We start from the raw sequence: 21,931 nt of genomic DNA on the forward strand, positions 1-21,931 counted from the left end.
TTCACATCTTTAGTCAGGTTGACTCCAAGATATTTGAGTTTGTGTGGCACTAATGTGAATGGGATTGTTCTCTTAATGTCCATTTCTTCCCTATCATTATTGGTCTATAAAAAGGCCATTGATTTTTGTGTATTAATTTTGTAGCCTGCCATTTTGTTATATGAATCTATTATTTCTAGAAGCTTTTTGGTAGAGCCTTTAGGGTTTTCTAAGTAGAGTATCATGTCATCTTCAAACAGTGAGAGCTTGACTTCTTACTTTCCTCTCTGTATTCCCTTAATATCTTTTCTGGCCTCTTCGCTATAGCAAGGACTTCCAGTACTATGTTGAATAGGAGTGGTGAGAGAGGACAGCCTTGTCTTTTACCAGAATTTATAGGGAAGGTTTTTAGTGTTTCTCCATTGAGGATAGTATTTGCCATTGGCTTGTATTAGATGACCTTAACTATATTGAGAAAGGTTCCTTTTATTCCTATCTTGCTGAAACTTTTCATCAAGAATGGGTGTTGATCCTTATCAAATGCTTTTTCTGCATCTATTGATATGACCATGTGATTTTTATTTTTCTTGTTGTTGATGTTGTGTATTATGTTGATAGATTTACAGATGTTAAACCATCCTTGCATTCCTGGGATGAAACCTACTTGATCATAGAGAATGATCTTGATTTATCATTGGTTCTTGTTCGCCAGGATTTTGTTGAGGATCTTTGCATCTGTGTTTATCAGGGATATTGGTTTATAATTTTCTTTTTTGGCAGCAACTCTATCTGGCTTTGGTATTAAGGTGATATTGGCTTCATAAAAGCTATTTGGAAGTGTTCCTGTTTTTTTCAATTTCATAAAAGAACTTGGCCAGGATTGGTAGTAGTTCCTCTTGAAAGTTTTGAAAGAATTCATTCGTGAATCCATTAGGGCCTGGGCTTTTGTTTTTGGGCAAATTTTTAATTACAGTTTTAATTTCCTCAATAGTGACGGGGGTGTTTAGATATGCTACATCTTCCTTATTCAACTGTGGAAGGTTTTATGAGTTCAGAAGTTTATCCATTTCTTCCAGGTTCTCATATTTAGTGGCATAGAGTTTCTCATAGTATTCTCTGAATACTCTCTGAATCTCTACAGTATCTGTAGTGATCTGGCCTTTTTCATTTCTAATACGGGTTATGAGTTTCTCTCTCTCTCTTTTTCTTTGTGAGTTTTGCCAATGGTCTATCAATCTTGTTTATTTTTTCAATTCTGCTTTCGTTGATCTTTCAGATTGTTTTTTGGGTATCCATTTCATTGATTTCTGCTCTCAGCTTTGTTATTTCCTCTGCCTCCCTATTTTTGGTTCCCTTTGTGATCATTTTTTAATTCTATAAGCTGTGTCATTAAGCTATTCATGTATGCTCCTTCTTTCTTCCTAATGTGTGCTTGCAAATCTATAAATTTTTCTCTCAGAACCACTTTTGTGGTATCCCAGAGGTTCTGATAGTTTGTGTTTTCATTGTCGTTTGTTTCCAGGAAATTTTTGATTTCCTCTTTGATTTCATCTCAGACTCACTGGTTGTTCAGTAGTAGACTGTTTAATTTCCAGGTGTTAAATTTTTTCTTCTGTGTTCCTTTGTAGTTCACATATAATTTCAGAGCCTTGAGGTCAGCAAAGGTAGCCTGTAGAATTTCTTGACTTTATGGAGGTATGTTTTATGTAACAGCAAGTGGTCTATCCTGGAAAATGACCCATATATTGGAAAGAATGTGTATCCAGGTTTTTGAGGATGAAGAGTACTATATATATCTACTAGGCCTCTTTCTTCCATTTCTCTTTTCAGATCTAGTATATTTTTGTTGGGTTTCAATTTGGTTGCCCTATCAAATGTTGACAGGCCCATGTTGAGGTCTCCCACAATTATTGTGTTATTATTCATATTCTTTTTTCAGATTTATCAACAATTTTATTAAATACTTTGCTGGTCCCTCATTGGTGTGTATATGTTTAGCAGAGTGATTTCTTCCTGCTGTACATATCCCATGATTAGTACATAATGTCCGTCTTTGTCCCTTACAATGTTTCTGAGTATAAAGTTTGTGTCATCTGATATTAGTAAGGCCATTCCAGCTTTTTTAAGGGTGTTGTTTGCTTGGATGATTTTCCTCCAGCCTCTGATTTTGAGTCTATATTTATTCTGACTATTAAGGTGTTTTTCTTGCAGGCAGCAGAAGTTTGGGTTCAGTTTTTTGTTACATTTTGCCACTCTGTGCCTCTTAATGGGTGCATTTAGTCCATTGACATTGAGAGAGATAATTGTCATGGGATTTATTGCCATCTTTGTGTAGAAGTTTGGTGTGTTTGTTGGTCTGTCTTGTCTTTAAAGTAGATCTTTAAGTTTTTCTTTTAAGGATGTTTTTGAGTCTGTAAAGTTTTTGAACTGTTGTTTATCTGTGAAGCCATATATACACTTCCTTCACACCTGAAAGTAAGTTTTGCTGGGTTAGAATTCTTGGTGAAGCATTTATTTCATTGAGTTTTGTCATTATATCCCACCACTGCCTTCTGGCCTTGAGTGTTTCTGGTGACAGCTCTGCTGTAATTTTCAAGGATGTTCCCTTGAATGTAATTTCCCTTTTTGATGTTGCTGCTTTTAGTATTCTATTTCTATCTGTGGGATTAATTATTGTGACTAGGATGTGTCTTGGGGTGTTTTTCCTGGGGTCTCTTTTAGCTGGTACTCTTCGGGCATGCAGGATTTGGTCACATGTTTTCTTTAGCTCTGATAGTTTCTCTGTGATGATGTTCTTGACAGTTGATTCTTCCTGGAGATTATCTTCCTGGGTCTCTGGGACTCCAATGATTCTTAGTTTGTTTCTGTTGAGCTTATCAAAGACTTCTATTTTCATCTGTTCATATTCTTTGAGTAATTTTTCCATTGTATTATCATTTGATTTAAGGCTTTTTTCCAATCTCTTCTGCTGTGCTGCTGTGTGGAGTTGTTATGCATTGCATCTTCCAGCACACTAATTCTGTCCTCAGCTGTTGTTAACCTGTGGGAAAGCTCATTCATTTTGTTCTTCAATTCATCTACTGAATGTTTCAGACCTGTTATTTGACATGATATTTCAATTTGGAGTTTTCTGATTTCTATCTTTATACTCTCTTGATTCGTATAATGTTCTGATCTATATTTTCTTTGAGTTCTGTGAGCATCCTCCACATTTCTTCTCTAAACTCTATATCTAAAAGACTACCTAGGTGGTTGACTGTTGTTTGGTCATCAGAGTTTCCATCATCATTCTCTATGCCTGATGTTGGTCTGCATAGTTTCCCCATTGTTATGCTTGTGTTGTTGGTTTCTCTACGTGTTGTGGTGGTATTCTTTGGCTAGGAGGAGTGGCGACTGTGAAGCTAAGCTGCTTTGACCCCTTAAGAGATGGGCTTAGGGGTCCAGCAGAGTCAGCTTTATTTGCAACTCCAGCCTGGAAAGACATACCTCAGTGAGGCATGCCCTCAGGGGATTAATGCTAGAGAAGATCAAAGTTCCCAGTTTGAAGCAAGCCTGGGAAGCCTCAAAATGTTTAATTTGATATTTCTTTCTATATTGTTGTGGTATTTGAATTACCTGTTTTATGTCCTCTCTCAAACTAAGATTGAAAGCCTCTAGAAGGTCTCCGCCCATTTTCAGTGTATTTGACTTCTTTTTTTTTTCTTATTTTGTACCCCATTATATTGCTTTTCTTTCCTTCAAACAAAACCACATAACTCAATTTATCTAGCTCTGCCTCTTAAATAGAGGGGGAAACAAGGGAGGGTACCAGGACCAAACAGATATATGACTACTAATAGTAAGCTAGACGAAGAGGGGACCACCTATTCTAGCAGCCCGGGGGATGATGGTGGGGTATATGGGTTGCAGAAAGGGAACTGGGATGGGGGGAGGACAAATTTGGTGATGGATATTCCCCTGATTCAATGTTAATATGTACTTCAATCTTTCACTACTGTGAAAGATATGTAACCCATTATAATTACAATAAAATTAAAAAAATTGTCTGCTGAGCTTAAGGGCCCAGCAATTTCAGCTTTATCTGCAACTCTGACCTGGAAAGACACACCTCAGCCAAGGCACGCCCTCAGGGGATTAATGCCAGAGAAGATCAAAGTTCCCAAGTTGAAACAAGCAGGGGGAAGCCTAAAAATGTCTGCTGACAAAGTGAGAATTTTTTTAACCAAGAAATATGGCAGAGTCTCCCTCAGACTTGGTAGTGCTTAAGTGTCAAGATGAAATGGCAGGGATCAAGCCAGGTTTTGAACATGCAAAGAAAGTGCTATACCTGTGATGCTATTTTTCTATCTTGACCTCAGTGTTTTAATCAGTAACTATATTCAAATGTTGAAACAGTTAAACCTGTTTTCATTAAAAACTGAAACTAACTTTGGGAATTCCACAAATTCTAACTTCAGTTATCAGAAAAAATTCTGTTTAATAAATTTATTTGTAAGTCAAAGATAGTACAATAGAAAGGAAACTAGCTTAGCCCTTGGCCACCCTGAGTTTGATCCTTAACCCACACTTATATCATCCCCCAAGTCAAGGTAAATGTGAACCCTAAGCCCTGTCAATAGTAAGCACAGAGCCGAGGTGAGCATGACTCAAAAAGTAAAAAAAAAAAAAATTCAATTTTTAAATGTTTTACTAATTCAAGAATTCAGGAAGGGAGGAAGGAAGGATGGGAGAAAGAGAGAGAGGAAGAAAGGAAGGGAGGGAGTAAGTGAGAGATGGAGGGAGGGAAGAAAGAAGGGAGGAAGGGGCATCGGAAAGAAGGAAGGAAGGAGAAAGGAAGGGATGAAGGGAAGAAGGAAGGAAAAGAAGAAAGGAGGGAGGAAGGGAGGGAGAAAGCGTTTGATGAAGGGAGGGAGGAAGGGAATAAAGAAAGGAGGGAGGGAGAGAGGGAGGAAGAAAGAAGGGAAGTAGAAAGGATGGAGCAAGGGAGGAAGGAAGGAAAGAATGAAGGAAGGAGGAGGGAGGGAGCAAGGAGGGAGGGAGGAAGGAAAGGAAGGAAGAAGGGAGGGAGGAAGCTAGGGAGGATTAGGGCAAAAGGGAGGGAGGAAGTGCTAAAGGGAGGGAGTAATGGAGGGAGGGAGGGAGGAACCGAGGTATGGAGGGAAGAAGGGACTGAGGGAGGAGTGATGAAGGGAGGGAGGAAAGAAGAAAGGAATGATGGAAGGGAGAAAGGGCATTTATGGCATTTATATAGAGAAATAACTCAATAGACTCAATTACTATAAATCCTAATACCTTATAATTTAATGACAAGTGTTTGCAGTGGAGTATAAATCTCTAAGAATTCTATCATTTTGCTGTTCTCTGGCCTGACTTACTTACTTTTAATATTTTATTCCAAGAGTTTAAGCCAGTGCTTCTCAATTATTTTCTGTCATGCCCCCCTAGGAAGAAGAAAACATTTTCATGCCCCCCGAGACTGTAAATAGTATCTTTATTAAAAAAACTTTAACCTGAAAAACAAAAATATATAAAATATTTTGAGCTGATTTTTTAATCAAAGATGATGTCTGGATTAATGACTACAATGAGCACATTTTGCAATGCATAGCTTTCGAAGCGGGGTTTGAAGCAGGACACAGCACCTCTCAGCTCCAGAGGCATAAAAGAGACATAAACACGGGGCTTAGTTTGTTATGACAGTGTTTGCCAAGATCAAACGCGCCCCCCTTTATGGAGCCTCGAGCCCCCACCCCTGGCGGTGGGGGACTCCACACTATTTGAGAACCACTGGTTTAAGTAAGCCTCTCACCCCAGATGATTAGGCCTTTGTACTTCAATTTTCATATTTCTGCTCTAGGTGAGAAAGAAAAGAATGAATTTAAAAGCATGCCTAAATTGTTCCATAAAGAAAATGTATGGAATTGAAATGCCTGTTTTTTATAATAAAAAAGAAACAACTGTTAATTCACGAGTGTAACCGTAACAAAAGGAAAAAAAATTTGGTGTTCAAAAAATGTAATAGCATTGAAAAAAAATAATCTATAGTTACTCAAATGAAGAGTTGAGAAGAGAGTTTAAACCCCGATAGAATGCAAACTAATCTTATCAGCAAAGTAATTTTCTCAGAAATGGGCCATTTTTTCATTGGGTTCTATTTTATTCTTTGTATTTTCTTTTTGTTTGTTATATTTTGTTCTTTTTTTTGTTTGTTTTGTTTTGTTTTCTGGTTTTGACTTGGAGACCACATTCAGTAGTGCTTAAGGATTACTCAAGGTTCTTCATTCAGAAATCACTCCTGGTGGTGGGCCGGAATAGTACTGTAGTAGTACTGTAGCACTGCAGTAGGGCGTTTTTGCATTGCACGCAGCTGACCCAGGATGGACCAGGGTTCCATCCCTGTCATCCTATATGGTCCCTAGAGCCCACCAGGAGCAATTTCTGAGAGCAGAGCCAAGAATAACTCCTGAGCGCTGCTAGATGTGGCTCAAACACCAAAAAACCAAAAACAACAGCAACAAAAAAGAAAGAAAAGAAAAAGAAAATAAATCACTCCTGGTGGTGCTTGTTGGACCCTGTGTGGTGCTGAGTACCAAACCTGAGTCAGCCTGTTGCAAGGCAAGCCAGAATGTTCTTGTGCTTTCTCTCTGGCCCCACTTCAAGAATTTACACCTAGAATACTACTCACTACACAAAGGAGACCTAAAGGGCCCGGAGAGATAGCACAGGGGCGTTTGCCTTGCAAGCAGCCGATCCAGGACCAAAGGTGGTCTGTTCGAATCCCGGTGTCCCATATGGTCCCCCGTGCCTGCCAGGAGCTATTTCTGAGCAGACAGCCAGGAGTAACCCCTGAGTACCACCGGGTGTGACCCAAAAACCAAAAAACAAACAAAACAAAAAAAAAAAACAAAAAAAAAATAAAGGAGACCTAATGTTTGCTGTTTAAACAAATGATTGAAGATTCTACTGACAGATTTTTTTCTCTGTTTTGAAGAGAAAATTAGATGGAAGGCATGATGGTATCTAATATATTGCCCATCACGATTTCCAAAAATAATTTCTCCATCTCTTTTAAATGAACTGGAGTTAGTTATTTGCATATCTTAAAATCAAATATTGGTTATTATACAATGGAAGTCGGTTTTAGAGATTTCAAAAACATGATGTTGAGTGTGAAATGCCCATTTCTGGTGGAGACCGTCAGTTACCTGAAGCACTGCAATATCTTTTATCTTTTGGCCATGTCTGTACAATATAACCCTTTGCATTTTCATTGATCTTCCAATCACTTTTAACTTAGGCAGACAGGAATTGATTATAAACTGAACCAAGTGTTGTGGCTTTCTAATTACAGAGATTCCAACAGATCTATATTTTATTTCTTCTATTAGACTAAAAGTCAGTAGATAAACTATCTTCTGAGATTCAAGATCACAGTTAAACACAATTGCCCTCCTATTTTTCAGATTCTGTTTCATGAAACAAATTTTCCCTGATGAGGATATTTGACTTCCTGACAGACAAAATATTGATATAAAATATAAATGTCAAATTAATTAGAAGTGCTGTGAACTCTCATAAAATATAAAAGTAAACATAGGAATATAAAATACAATTTGCATTTAATATAAAATTTTTGAACACAACCTTTTGGCTTCTTACTCTTCTATTAGGCTTGAGAAATAGTACAGCTGTGCTATCTCTCTGCCCTCTAATAGATACCATTCCATTAGCCAACGCTAAAAGAAATTTTTGAGCCTCTAAGTAAACTCTGAAAAAGAGAAGGCGAGAATTTCATGGGGAGCTAATCTAAGAAATTTAAGTGATAGCATATGTTATATTATTGCCTGGCACTATATAATCACATTCTAAAAAAATTACTTAAATCTGATTTATCATATATATGCACAATACTTCAATGTAAGTTAATTATTAAAAAGGGGCCATATTTACCAATCAAACAGCCTTCCCACACCTTCCCACTCCCAGTTATATACATATCCCTAGGGAATATATTTTTAAATTAAACATAATTATCTACCTTTGATATATAGTCACCAACCTGGTGTCATTTCCTGGCAAAACTCTAAAACCACAGGTAAAGCATCTTTTTCTTGCAAATTACTTTAGTGTCTTCAGAGAGTTTGCTAAATAATGCAATTTAATTTTCCTCTAGCATTTTTAAATAAAAAATATATATATAATCAAAGTCACTCAACATGTGCCATCTAGCTCAAGCCTCATAAAATTAACTAGCAAGTACAACTAAATTATACATTTATTTATGATAAACCATTGATATGATTATTGCCACTACTTTAGTTATCAAGTATGATAGGTGGGGTTTTTAAAAATAGAAATTAATTTTAATAAAAAAGTTTTCAGATAAGTAAGAACTAGGTTTCATCATATAAATTTTCACCTTCAAGTCTATCTAAAACTAGTATAAAACTTTTCCTAAATTTCCTTTATTTTTACTGCAGCAAAGAAACATCTCTATACTTATATGTATGTACATGGAGTCATTGATTAATGTCCATCCTGAAGTTATTCTATCTCCAAATTTTAGTGTTTGGAAAGAAATACTTTTCTGTGTCAGCTTGAACTCGATTTTCTATGATAGAAGCCAAGCATACCCTAATCTACTTACAGATTTTCCCAGAAGAATAATCATGATGTTCAAATGCCTATGGTGTGGGCTAGACAGAAAAAGGAAGAGTACTTGGTTGTATAAATGGGCTCCAGGTAGAAAGAGTCAACTACACTGGGCGAGTTGAAGTCCAAATCTGTAGGAATAATGCAGACAACAGATGGTAACGCAAGTAAACATTTGGCCTCCTGACTGCTCAACACAATGTAATGAAGGTGCCTCTACAGGCAGTACTTTGAAACTCAGCAGAGCAAATGATAAATCTGTCACCAAGTTCTGTCCTAGCTGCAGAGCCAGTGTTCAGGGGAAATTATCCAACCTTAGACAAACTCTGTTTCTAGTTGGATAGCAAAACAGGACTTGGGCATTTGGGCATCTGTGAGAGTGAAGAAGAGACAGACAGACAGACAAAGAGACAAAGTACACAAAGCACTAAAGAGACAAAGCAGAATTAGGGACACATTTGGAATATAAAAAATGATCTTTATTTGAATAAGCTACTTGGGTATTTTTTAATTTTTTTATTTAAACCATTGTGGACTTTTTTGTTTGTTTATTAAAATCTTTATTAAACACCATGTGCACAAGTATGTTTATTATTGGCTTTCATTACAAAGAAAAAGCCCCTTCACCTGTGCAACCCACCACTAATGTCTCCCATTTACAAAATTATTTAGTTGAATTTTAGACATACAATGTTTTAGCACAAATCTCACCACCAATTTCAGTCTCCCTCCACCAGTGTTCCCAGAGTCCATACCTTGCTACCACCACCGTCCCTGCCTGCCATCATAACAGGCCCATTTTTAAATTAAATATAATTTTATTTTAATCATAGTGGCTTACACATCATTGACAATAATATTTTAGGTACATATTAACATAAAATCAGGGGAATTCCCATCAACGAATTGTCCTCCCTCCACCTCCATTCCCATCCTTCTTCCTATAACCTCTTCCCTTACCCCCGGGGCTGCTAGAATTAGTGGTCCCCTCTGTGCCTAGTTTACTACTTAGTGGTCTTACACCTATTTGGTCTTGGTACCTCCTTTATTCCCCCATCCCAATTGGGAGGCGGGACTAGATAGTTCAAGTTATGCGGTTTTGTTTGAAGAAGAGAAAAGTAATAACCTGGAGAAGAAAAAAGAAAAAAAGAATAAGATACTCCGGAAATGGCGGAGTCCTTCTAGAGGCTTTCATCCTTGGTTTGAGAGAGGAAGGGGAAAAAGAAGGTGAAACACCACAACAGTACATAAAGAACTGTCAAATAAAATATCCAGTGAGCATTCAAAAAAAAAAAAGGGGGGGGGTAAGCACCATATAAAAGCCATGGTATTGAGATAAAAAAATGTGAGAGAGCACATAAGAAAAGAAAAGAAGAAAATAAATAAATAAATATAAATGGAGATATCCACTTCAATAGCCAAACAACAATGCAATCAACAAAAAATAGATAAGCAAATATTAATAAAAATTGTTTTGTGCTTTTTTTTTTCTCCTCCTGCAGATGCACGGTAAATATTGAGGTCATTCGAAAAGGAATTTCCTTTGCCTAAGAGATACAAGGTTTCTCCACCCTTGAAGTATATTGTCATGGAATTAACTATCGACTCCTTTCAGGTTCATTTACTCTCCCCTTGGTGCTTTTGTGGTGTATGGAAGACTTCTGCTCCGTCCTGGGTGATAACATCAGACCTCTGTATCTAGAGGTCTCGGTATCTGCATGAGTCAAGGAGTTGAACTTATGATTAGTCTTTCTTGTGGGTCTAGAAGTTCTGTTCCCTCAGTGTCATTTTAATCCGTCTTCTGTGGTTGGCGGTCCTGTTCTATGTTCCGATCCTAGGATGGGCATGGGATAGCGTCTTCCGTTATATTTCCAGAGGTCCCCTTCCATTACAATAGTCTCAGACAGACCTCTGTAACTAGGGATCATAGTTGTTATGCAGGTCGTAGCTCACACCCTAGACTAGGGCTTTTTTATTTATCTCAGAATACATACAGTCTGGCCATGGTTCTGTCAGCCAGTCATCTGTAAATTGCGATCTTGGCATTTGTACAGACCAATGGGTGACAAGTCTCAAGTCTTCTGATTTTGTCTTATCATTAGCTGGTGAAGTAGGATAACTTGCTCTTAGGTCAAGTTGTTTCCATTTTCCTCGTTGTCAGGGTATCATATTAGGGCTGGCACTTGTTGGTGTCCGAGCACTGTTAAGGAAGTCCTGGTTGGGATTTGTTTCCTGTGGCTATTGTGAAGAAGTGTGTTGTTTCTATGTCTGTGGTCCAAGGTTCAAGGCTGGACGGTTGGTGTCTAATCACCTGAGGTCTAAGTTGGGTCTACGTGACATATTTTCAAGGTGGGAGTTACCCTTTATTGTAAACAAATATGAGTTCTTATCCCTAATAAATAAGAGCTCGCTTTTATACGTAAATTATCCCCTTTTTTTAGTGTGCCTTTGCAGGGAGAAATGATGCTACATTATATTGCCAGTGCATTTGAGGGTGGAGAGAGAAGAAATCAAAAACATGTCACACACCCAAAAAAGAAAAAAATAGAAATAAAAAAATATGTGCTCACACACACACACACACACACATATATGACATGAAAAAAGATTTTTAAGAAATGAAGTAAAAAATTAATTAAAGGAACAAGGTGAAGCAAGAAAGTATCTTGCATTTGGGGAAAAGTAGGTAAAGAGGTAGTGTAATACAGGTCTTATACTTATGATGGTAGTATAGGTTTCCCCATTGTCTTTTGAGATTTTCTTGTGGTGTGTGGGTTCCTGGGCACCTTTCCATCTCTAAACCTGACCTTCTTGAGATTGGCAAAAGATTTGCGGTAGGGAGGACTTGGGAAGAGTTCATGCATTGGGGGATACTTGTAGAGCTAAGTCCGGTTTCAAGTAACAGTCCACATTTGGAAGGGTTGGTAAGGAGGACCACGCAACATGAGTCAGCAGGGGTGTTGGTTGCCTTTTCTTGTAGGGGGCGAGGTGTGGGTTTGACTGGTTGTCCCTTTGCTTGGGTGCTGGGTACTGGTTCGCTGGGGAAGGAGGTCATTCTTGATGCCTAATGGAATAGGAACTGAGGGTGAAGAGTTTTAATGTGGGGAATCTGGATGGGATTGCGGGTGAAGGGATAGTCAAATTTTCAAAGGGGTGAAAGGGGAAAGTATATAAAAAGGGCAGGGAAAAAAGGAGAAAATAAATTAAAAAGAAAAGGAGAGAAAGAGAAAAAAGAAAAAGAGAAAAAAACAGTAGTGAGAAGTGTAGAGAAAAGAGCGAGAGAATGCTAGTTTGTTTGAGTGTGTTTGATGAGTAGGGCCCATAGTATAAAGTCTATAGGTCACAGTTGCTGCTTTGGTGGTTTAGGTGGTCATGTGCTTCAAGTCCTAAATGAAGGTATTACCTAGGGATAAAGGGAATGTTAAAGAGTTTTATCGGGACATTCTCATAGTGCAAGCTGGGTATGGTATCTCGTGTGATTGAGCCCCGAGGTGCAATCTTAGTTTGTCCACCCTTTGTATCCAAGAACGCCTGTAGACAGAAAAGCTGAGAGGTTATTTTAAGTATAAAAAGATTAAGGCATTAAAACATTTTATATCATGCTTCCATTGGAGTCAGTGGTCTTTCATGGTATCCTTTGCGTGTAATCCTGTATAAGATCCCTAAAGGCTTATTATGGGCCTTTGTAGTAGAAGGCTGATTACTTACCTGGTCTTTCTATGCTGCTGTTTCTGCTGTTGCTGTTTATTTTTTGTTTTGTTTTTTTGTTTTGTTTAGTTTTTGTGTGTGTGTGTGTGTGTGTTTGTGTGTGTGGTATAGTGTGTAGACAAGAGTTTGTGTTGTTCCTCTTTTATGTGTTTTGGGCACTGATCTCCGGTATATGTTGACTATTACAGTGTTTGGGGTTTCTACCCTGTTAAACCCTGTTATTTGATTGTTGAGTATTAGTTGTATATATGGTGTATGTTCTAGGTGCTTCAGAATAGTGCTATTATTCTGTGTTTATCTTTCATCTTCTGGCTTACTTCATTTAACATAATATGTTCTAGGTACATCCACGTTGCTGCAAAGTCTGTGATTGTATCATCTCTGACTGCCATGTAGTATTCCATTGTGTATAGATACCACATCTTAATGATCCATTCATCTGTTGTTGAACATCGAGGTTGGTTCCAAGACTTGGCTATTATACTGAGTGCTGCAATAAATAGTGGGGTGCACACATACTTTGGAATGAATGTCCTTCCAACTTGTGGGTAGATACCTAGGGGAGCAATTGATGGGTCAAATGATAGCTCAATTCTGAGTTCTTTGAGCACTCTCCAGACTGTTCTCCATAGGTGTTGGACTAGGGGGCATTCCCACCAGTAGTGGAGGAGAGTGCCTTTCATGCTGCATCCCCGCCAACAGAGATTGTTCCCATTATTTTTGATGTGAGCCATCCTCACCAGTGTAAGGTGGTATCTCATTGTTGTATTTATTTGGATTTTCCTAATGATGAGTGGAGGTGAGCATGTTTTCATGTGTTTGTTGGCCATCTTTTGGTCTTCCTCAGAGAAGTGTCTATTCATTTCATCTTCCCATTTTTTATGGCTTTATTTGGTTTGGGGAGGCTCAGCTTTCTGAGTGTTTTGTATATTCTGGTTAGCAGCACTTTATATGATATAATGGGTGAAAAGATTCTTTCCCAGTCAGTTAACTGTCTTGTGTTAAGTAGGGTTTCTTTTGCCATAAAGAAGCTTTTTAGTTTGATGTAGTCCCATTTGTTTATGTTTGACGCTAAAATTCTTGCCATTGGTGCTCCATCCTCAAAGACCTTTTTGATATGTAGGTCTTTGAGTGTTCTACCTATTTTCTTCTCTATAAACTTTATATATTCGGGTCTAATTTTGAGGTCTTTGATCCATTTTGAGTTGATTTTTGTATAAGGAGTGAGGTATGGGTCAATTTTGAATTTCTTGCATGTGGTTTTCCAGTTGTACCAACACCATTTGTTAAAAAGACTTTCTTTGTCCCATTTCAAGTTCTTGGCTCTTTTGTCAAATATCAGTTGACCATATATCTGGGGGCTTATGTCTGGAAATTCTGTTCTAACCCACTGGTCTGAGGCTCTGTCTTTGTACCAGTACCATGCTGTTTTGATCACTATGGCTTTATAGTATAGCTTCAGGTTAGGTAAGGATATGCCACCCAGCTTCCTGTTTTTTAGTATGTGTTTGGCTATCCTGGGTCTTTTGTGGTTCCAGATAAATTTTATAATTGATTGTTCTAAGTCTTTAAAGAATGATGTCTAAATTTGGATGGGGATTGCATTAAATCTATATAGGAGTTTGGGTAGGATGGTAATTTTGACTATGTTATTCTACCTACCCATGAGCATGGGATGTTCTTCCATTTCCCTAGATCCTCTTCAATTTCTTTCTGAAGTGTTTTGAAGTTTGCCAGGTATAAGTCCTTCAGTTCCCTGGTAAGGTTGATTCCTAGGTGCTTGATATTTTTTGATACTATTTTAAATGGAGTTGTATTCTTAATCTCTCTCTCTCTTCTTCTGTATTATTTCTATAGAGAAATGCTACTGTCTTTTGTGTATTGACTTTGTAACCAGCCAATTTGCTGTGTTGGTTTATTGTTTCTAGGAGTTTCACAGTAGACTCTTTAGGGTTTTCCATGCATGTCATCATGTCATCTGCAAAAAGAGATAGTTTTAATTCCTCTTTCCCTATTTGAATTCCTTTGATTCCCTTCTTTTGTCTGATAACAGGCCCATTTTTAAGTTTGGTTGTTAAAGTTTGGGTCTCATTATTTCATTGCTGTTGACTCTGTGACTTGAATATTTATTTCTGTCCTTAACACCAACAATGCACCTGAGATCCCTTGGTCCCTGTCCTTCCTTATTTCACATTTTTGTTTCTTCTTCTGCACTCAATTTCCTTCCTTCTCCTCTCTATATTCTGGAGGCAAGAGTGTTCTAGACAACCCCCACTTATATTACTGAATTCCTTCATGGTTGAGCACTTAAAAACCTCTCTTCTCCATGTTTTATTTTACTTTGAAGTTTTTTGAGACACTATTATTTTCAATATTTTTTGTTGTTGTTTCTGTTTTGTTTTAGTTTTGTTTTATAGTGGAGGGCATTTGGAGCCACAAGTGGTTATTCTCAGGACTTAATACTGGCTCTGTGCTCAGGGAATATCCTTGGTGGTGCTTAGGGCACCTTATGCAGTGCAGGGTTTCAAGTGGGGTTTGCTGACTCATGGTAAGAGCCTTAGTCCTGTACTATTTCTCCAGCTCTGTAACAATACTATACCCTTTACCAGAGGGTTTTATTTTTCAGCACTGTCTCAGTTATCCCTTTCTCAAATCCCACCCCAGTTCTAGTCCCCTATTCTCCAAGTCAGTACAATTTTGTAGAACATTTTCCTATTCAGCTGCCTTTGGACATTTGCATTTTAAAAACCTCTTAACTAAGATCAGGATTAGTTATTGTTACTTAAATATCTGGAATCAGGTTTTGATTCTCTAGCTTCAGACAAAGCACAGGAAATTTATCAATAAGCTATCTCTTAAGTGCCCAGCATTGAAATTCAGGAACTAAGAGGTAGTTAGATCCCAAAATGAGTTCAAGGAAAAACTCATGATTCTTTACTTCTTTATTGTTACATTTGGAACTAACCCCAATTATTGATTTTTATCCACAGGACTGTGAATTTAATACTAAAAAATCAATTGAATACCATATCTGATCAACATCATCCTAGTCATTACTTAAAATATACAAAGTAAATATAAAATGTACAAAAAACAAAAACAGTGGTTACCATATAAATAAGAAAATATATCATTCCACTGGATATTTTTTAAAGTTTCCAAAGATTGCCTAATTTGGAATTAAATTCATTATAATCCATACACATGCTTCCAGAAGATAAAAGTTAAATGCCTTTTGTTTTTGCTTTTCTGGACTACATTCCTCAGCTCTCACTCCTGACTAAATGTTTACTCCAGTTCTTGAAAATGCCAGAGATTGAAACCATGGTCAGTCACATGCAATGCAAGTGCCCTATCCTCTTTACTATAACTCTGGCACACATTGTGTTTTCTCTTTATTTCATTTTTATATACTTTTTCAAAAATCTGTGACTCATTTATTCATCCATCCAGTGTTCCAATACTAATTCCTGCCTTCTTTATGACCTTCCTTCCTCAACATTGTTGCCAGTTTCTCCTCCTAAAGCCAACCCTTTGCAATCACAAAATATTTTATACTGCTTTTTAAAACTGAGTGGCCAAAGATATTATCAAAACATTTTTCTGTAAAAGAGCAAATTTGTGAGAATTGTTTTATCACACAATGAAGTCATTAAGTCATTGTGGGACTACTAAATAGTGTATAGCTAGTTGAACTTTCTGTATCATTGTTTTTCCCAGAGAGTTTAGAGTGCTATAAGTATTGTGGAATTGGGAGTTGTGAGCCCACCTATGTGGAACTGGAGAATCTATAGAATGCAATAGGGCTAGGGTTAGAGTTTATATGTCTGAGGCTGTGAATGTAGGTGTGGCTGCTAAGGCTTCTAGTTGTATGAGGGGAGAGAAGACTGTCTATCTCCACTCCATGAAGACCCAGCTTTTTCAGCTTAAAAATCTTTGTACTTGAACTTTGTCTAAGTTTGGCTTATCTCCGAGGTTTATTTCTGTAGCATTTAACTTGGGCCCTTGGTGTAGTGGTGACTGTGGGGTGTGGGTGTGACTGCTGTGACTTTGGCAGGGCAAGAAATTGGCCCAGAGTTTTCAACCATAAAACAAATGTATCAGCCAATTTTTCAGACTTGGCTTGCAATCCTGAGTTTTGTTGTCAATCTGTGAAGCTGGTCCAATACTTTTACATAGCTGAGGCTATGAAATGTGTGGGTGCATTTTTTGTACTTTTATGGATCATTTTTAGAAATAGAAATATTTATTAGAAAGCATAAGGAGATAAATGAAAACATGCCCAGGAAAAGGAACAGTATAGAACAAAGAAATATATCATTTTTATAATTGTTTTGCTATTGTTATTCCAGCCAAAATTTTTTTTAAAAAAATTTTATTATGGTCGAAGTGAATTACAATTCTCTACCAGTAATATTTGAGGCACATAATGACAATGAGTGAGGGGCATTCCCATCACCAGTGTCATCCTCCCTCCACCCCTATTTCCAGCATGAATGGCACATCTCCCTCCTTTATCCCCATAATGCTAGTGCAACTGTTCCCCCCTTGTAAATCTTGTTGTAGATTGGGTATTGATTCTGTTGTCGTTGACTTTAGATTTGGTATTCATGTCTGGTCAATTTTTATTTCTAGCAAATTAACATTTGACTGTCTGGCCTTGCTAACATCTGGGAGAAGAAGGGAAAAAGAAAAGAGATAAAAAGCAAACAAAAAAATGAAAAACTAGGAGGAGTCAATCTAGGTGTTATAAATATCCATTTAGAAGAAGGAAGGGAAAAAAGAAGAAAAAGGTAGTAGAACAAGATAAACAAGAAACAAAAAACAATAAGGAAGTATCAACAAGATTACAAAAAGAATAAACACAGAATAAGCCAAAAACCAAAACCATCAGCTACGGATGAAGGAAAAAAAGAAAAGAAAAAACAAACTAAATAACCACACCAGCAACTTCTTATAAAAAAAGGTTTTATTTCTTCTTCTTCTTCTTCTTCTTCTTCTTCTTCTTCTTCTTCTTCTTCTTCTTCTTCTTCTTCTTCTTCTTCTTCTTCTTCTTCTTCTTCTTCTTCTTCCTTCTTCTTCTTTTTCTTCTTATTCTTCTTTTTGCATAGGCATGAAATATAGGGAAATTTACAGCAGGAATTCCCTTGGCCTAAGAGATACAGGGTTTCTGTGCCCTTGAAGCATACTGCCATGGGGACAACTACGTTCTCCATGCTCACTCATTTGCACACCCCAAGGTCTTTTTATGGCTCCAGGAAACTTTCCAGTCAGATGTGAGCGATGATATCCCACCTCTGTAGCAGATCTTGTTATTTGTGTAGGACATAAGGTGAAGGCTAGGAGAAAGTTTTACATTATGGTTCTAGTAGTTCTGTTCCATCACTGTTGTTGTAATCAGTCTTCTGTAATTTGTGGTCTTGGTTTTTGTACATATCCTAGGCCTAAGCCTAGTTTAGGAACTTCCTCATTGGTCCCTTGATAGTTTCTGTCCAGCGGATATTTGTCAAAATCAGTCTTCTGTAGATAGCGATTTTGGTTTTTGCTTTGGGCAAAGAATGACATGTCTCCTGGTTGCATTATACTGTTAGGAGCTGAGATGGGGCAACCCTCTCTTAGCTCAAGTTGCTGTCGTTTCTTCATGTCAGGATGTCATGTTAAAGCTGGTGCAAGTTGGTGCCAGGAAGGAATTCAGAGTTTCCCCCAGAGGAGTTTGTTTCCTGGTGCTGTTGCTGGGACCTATGTCGATTCCACGTCTGGGATCTGAAGTTCTGGGTTGGATAGTCACTGTCCCATCACATAAATTCTAAATTAGGTCTACTTGACACAGGGTTGGAGGTGACCCTGACTTTTTAAACAATATGGGTTCATATCCCTAATAGATAAGAACTTATTTTTGTGCATAATATTTCCCTTTATTTAGAGTGCCTATGCAAAAGGATATGGTGACATATTATATTACTGATAAATTTGGTGGTAGGAATGAAGTCTGCACAATATCAGTGCCCTGGTTTTGACTTGAACTTTTATCCCAGGCAAAACTTTTCTTGTAAGTTTTCGTACCAGTCTTGCAAACATTTTTGTATTATTCACAAAGTTATAATTTTAAGATCTTTTTAGACTTGTTATCCTATATATCCCCTGTTTATTAATATGACTCAAAAAGGAAGTGATTATGATTCATTAGCTGAGTGCTATTCTCTGGTTTTGCCTTCTCTACCTCTCCTGATTTTCTTATTTAATTGTTGTTCTAGTAAAGACCATAATGAATATCATACTGAAAATAATATTTAAGTTAAAAGTTACTTCTGTCAGTGTTATATACATTCTGCTTTTAAACAGCAATATTTCAAGTTTTATACAGACAAAACACAGATGCATGCTAGGATCAGGGGAGGAAAGACAATACTGGTGGTAGGAATGCCCTTCATTCATTGTCACTATGTGTATTAACTATTACTGTAAAAGATTTGTAATTCACTTAAGCCACAATAAAAATTAAAAGCAAATTCTGTTTCAACTTTTAAATTTTATATATTTGCCTGTCCTGTTTATGAAATAAAAAATATTTTATAAATTGTTTATATTATTTCATTGAAAATTTTACTTGTTTAAAGTTTTATTATTTCTAGTTATTCATAGCCTCTATTCCCCTCCACAAGATAGGAAAATGAATGATAATTCTGAGTTTTTGCTTAGATTTTCTGTTATTTAACATTGAAAAAATTATGATAAAAATACATGATTGTAATGCTATCAGAAAACTATCTTGTTTAATCTAAATGCCCCCATCCTTAGAAACTCATATTTGACAACCTCTATGTGAAGTCTTTAATAATACAATTATTACCATACGCACATGCACAATCATACACACAATTTGCATTTTTCCACAATACCACAGCAATATAAATAGCTGGTTTTAACCGCATCATGTTGAAAATATGAGCACCTTCTCTGATTTTCCAATGAAAATATTGACTACTAAATAGTTTAGTCAAGTGTTATTCAACTTATTATGAGTATCTGTGGAGGACTTTAGAAATTTTGCAATACACATTTACTGAACTGAAATTTTTTGTTTCTTGTTTCAATGTTTGTTAATCTTTGATTTTATGGCTCAATCTCCTTGAGAGCTGCTTTACACTTCTTTCATAAATAGCAATTCACTCTGGTAGAAATCTCAAGTGAGGAATTGGATAAAGGAAGCTTGCTCCTCTGGGCTGTATCATATTACAGGAGAAGGAAAGGGATATGTACTGTTTGAAACTACCTCCCTCCAGATGGTTCTAATCTGTCCCCCACAACCCATTCAGGATGAAAGTGACTGTTCTAAATACTCACAAATGAGTTTTCGTCAAACCAGTGGCTCTAAAAGAATAAGATTAATAAACCCCAATTTTATGCCAAACAATTTTCTTAGCTAAGTTAAAGTCAGGCTGATTATTTTTACTTAAATTTCCATGCGCTTTCACATTCAAGAAAAGTTAACCTAATATTTTCTTAAAACACTCTTTTGTACAAAGTCATAATTTAACTCATTACGCCACTAAGACTATTGACAGTCCTTTTTAAATTTCTTTTTCCACTATCCACTCTATATAATCTGCTGTCAAGTTCTTGTTCAATTCTGTCTTCTAAATCCCTTGTAAATCCATTAAATCTTCAGTTCCACAATGAATGTCTTTGCTGAGTCCATATCAATTTTCTACCTGATTTTTAGGACCCTTGATTGTTTCTTCCTTTGTTTCCCTCTGAAATGTGATCAGGGTGATTGTAAATTTTATCACACAGCATTTCTATTTAAATGCCTTGCATCAAACTTAGAAAATAAATAATTTGTTTTATTTCTTTCTCTCATTTTAGAAAAGTGCCTAAGGTTTGACTTTGGAGTGTATATTGGCATTCATAAATGACATTTAAATTTGTCTAGATCAATGGTTTATCATTGTGGGAAAATATACTGCAGAGAGTAACTCTGGTATCATGTTATGGATTATGGTGAATTCCACTTAAGCTTCTATTTTAACCATGGGGCTTTCTTATTGTTTCCTGGGATGTTAGCCTCAAGTCAAGATTACACAGTCACATAATTAATATTGTGTGCTGACAACTCTGGTCAGATTTCTTGCAACTAAAGGACCCAAATATCATTCATCTAAAATAGATTTTTAAATATATGTTTCACAGAATTTTGACAATTTTCTTGAGGCTTTATTCTTGAAATACAATGAAATAGGATGACCTAGTAATTAATTATGACTAACATTTATGCCATTACTTTTTTCTTTTCAATTTAGCTACATCTACTCTGCCTTCTACACATTATTTTTCTTCATGTTTTCTGCTAATGACTCATAAATCCAAAATTGACTTCTTATTATAACAGATTTTGACATAAAATTAAGCATTGCTCTTATCCTTAAAAAATGTTTCCTTTTTATGATTTTCTATTTAAATGTAAATTAACAAAAGCAACTAAACTTGGAAAAGCATCAATCATTAAATTTTATGCTAAATAAAAACATCATTTCCCTCCAATGTTTATTGAAGCAATATGATATACAGTACTTTGATAAGAGAGTTTTATTCATACAGTGTTCTAACATGGCACTCACCAGATCACCACCATGTCTGTACACTATATCCCAAAGTACTCTCCCCTTATTTTAAATTTTCTCTCTTGATAAGCTCAATTTTATAAATTGGCACACAGGCTTTGTATCTTTTGGCCATTTGTTTTTCTCTTACTATATTGCTTTATATCACATATAAGAGAGATAAGTTTATATTTGTCCCTCTCATTCTAAATGACTTCACTCAGCATAATATTCTTGAGTTTCAGCCTACATAAAGGCAAATTGCATTATTTAATATTTTTATAGATGAGTACTATCCCCCTGTGTTTACATACCCTGATTTTTTTTATTGACTCATTTGTTTTGAACATTTGTTTCCAGATTCAAACTACTGTGAGTATTGTTTTAGTTCAACATAGGGGCATAAATATAATTTGGAAGTATTAATAAGCCAGCAAAATATTTCAAAGAAAGGGGAAGGAGCCTTTTGGTAAGAGGATTTTTTTCTTAAAATAGCTATCTAGTCACTAGCACTGAATTTTTCAAGACACAGGAAAGTAGACTCCTTTGAGATGCAATACAGAGCCTTTAGGAAATGGGGAAAATGAGGCACTATAGTGATGAAGATATTTATGTACCTCTTTGGCAAGGGTTGACCCTGTCAGTAAATGAGAAGCTTCAGGAGAATTATTCAAAGACTATGATAATTTACAATAGCCAGATTCTGGAAAAAACCAAGATGCCCTTCTACAGATGAATGGCTAAAGAAACTGTGTTATATATACACAATGAAATATTATGCAGCCTTTAGGAGAGATGAAGTCATGAAATTTTCCTATACATGGATGTACATGGAATCTATTATGCTGAGTAAAATAAGTCAGAGGGAGAGAGGTAGACACAGAATAGTCTCTCATCTGGATTTTAAGAAAAATTAAGGACATTATTATAATAATGCCCAGAGGCAATAAAGATGAGAGCCAGAAGGAACGGCTCTTAATGTGGTGAGTGCA

Source organism: Suncus etruscus, chromosome 8 (assembly GCF_024139225.1).
Source record: "Suncus etruscus isolate mSunEtr1 chromosome 8, mSunEtr1.pri.cur, whole genome shotgun sequence".
In the NCBI taxonomy this organism is placed as follows: Eukaryota; Metazoa; Chordata; class Mammalia; order Eulipotyphla; family Soricidae; genus Suncus; species Suncus etruscus.